We start from the raw sequence: 1,663 nt of genomic DNA on the forward strand, positions 1-1,663 counted from the left end.
ATGCCACGACAGCACGCTCCCGGGCCTCTGTCGGCAGCGGCAAGCTCAGTTGGGAGCACGGGTGGTCGCACCGAAAGCGTCTACTCGCCTAACTCCGGGCGATTGCGCCTCTCTCGAACCCGACCAAGTACTTGGGACGGCGCTGCGCGCCGCCGGGACCTGAGAGGGTTTCGAGGTGTATTGTGCAGGGGAGCTCAGCCTCCTCCTGTTTGCAGAATGATTGAGCGGGACGCTTGCGTGTTCGCGCGGGCCCCCGGGACACACTCCCGGGCGGCCGGCTGCTCAGCTCTAGTTGACGCAGCTCCCTGGTTGATCCTGCCAGTAGTCATATGCTTGTCTCAAAGATTAAGCCATGCATGTCTCAGTACAAGCCGCATTAAGGTGAAACCGCGAATGGCTCATTAAATCAGTTATGGTTCCTTAGATCGTACCCACGTTACTTGGATAACTGTGGTAATTCTAGAGCTAATACATGCAAACAGAGTCCCCGACCAGAGATGGAAGGGACGCTTTTATTAGATCAAAACCAATCGGTCGGCTCGTCCGGTCCGTTTGCCTTGGTGACTCTGAATAACTTTGGGCTGATCGCACGGTCCTCGTACCGGCGACGCATCTTTCAAATGTCTGCCTTATCAACTGTCGATGGTAGGTTCTGCGCCTACCATGGTTGTAACGGGTAACGGGGAATCAGGGTTCGATTCCGGAGAGGGAGCCTGAGAAACGGCTACCACATCCAAGGAAGGCAGCAGGCGCGCAAATTACCCACTCCCGGCACGGGGAGGTAGTGACGAAAAATAACGATACGGGACTCATCCGAGGCCCCGTAATCGGAATGAGTACACTTTAAATCCTTTAACGAGTATCTATTGGAGGGCAAGTCTGGTGCCAGCAGCCGCGGTAATTCCAGCTCCAATAGCGTATATTAAAGTTGTTGCGGTTAAAAAGCTCGTAGTTGGATTTGTGTCCCACGCTGTTGGTTCACCGCCCGTCGGTGTTTAACTGGCATGTATCGTGGGACGTCCTGCCGGTGGGGCGAGCCGAAGGCGTGCGACCGCCCCGTGCGTGCTCGTGCGTCCCGAGGCGGACCCCGTTGAAATCCTACCAGGGTGCTCTTTATTGAGTGTCTCGGTGGGCCGGCACGTTTACTTTGAACAAATTAGAGTGCTTAAAGCAGGCAAGCCCGCCTGAATACTGTGTGCATGGAATAATGGAATAGGACCTCGGTTCTATTTTGTTGGTTTTCGGAACCCGAGGTAATGATTAATAGGGACAGGCGGGGGCATTCGTATTGCGACGTTAGAGGTGAAATTCTTGGATCGTCGCAAGACGAACAGAAGCGAAAGCATTTGCCAAGTATGTTTTCATTAATCAAGAACGAAAGTTAGAGGTTCGAAGGCGATCAGATACCGCCCTAGTTCTAACCATAAACGATGCCAGCCAGCGATCCGCCGCAGTTCCTCCGATGACTCGGCGGGCAGCCTCCGGGAAACCAAAGCTTTTGGGTTCCGGGGGAAGTATGGTTGCAAAGCTGAAACTTAAAGGAATTGACGGAAGGGCACCACCAGGAGTGGAGCCTGCGGCTTAATTTGACTCAACACGGGAAACCTCACCAGGCCCGGACACCGGAAGGATTGACAGATTGATAGCTCTTTCTTGATTCGGT

The 1,663-nt window shown here is 53.9% G+C and overlaps 1 non-coding gene across 1 annotated transcript in view; it reads left to right on the forward strand.

The window, feature by feature from the left end:
- Window positions 1–302: 302 nt before the first annotated feature.
- The window catches only part of LOC124745840, a 1,910-nt gene continuing 549 nt past the window's right edge, over window positions 303–1,663 (forward strand). The window contains exon 1 of the ribosomal RNA XR_007011172.1: window positions 303–1,663. This exon is cut by the window's right edge and continues 549 nt beyond it. This is a non-coding gene — a ribosomal RNA (small subunit ribosomal RNA).

The sequence above is a fragment of the Schistocerca piceifrons genome, unplaced genomic scaffold (assembly GCF_021461385.2).
Source record: "Schistocerca piceifrons isolate TAMUIC-IGC-003096 unplaced genomic scaffold, iqSchPice1.1 HiC_scaffold_337, whole genome shotgun sequence".
Taxonomy (NCBI): domain Eukaryota; kingdom Metazoa; phylum Arthropoda; class Insecta; order Orthoptera; family Acrididae; genus Schistocerca; species Schistocerca piceifrons.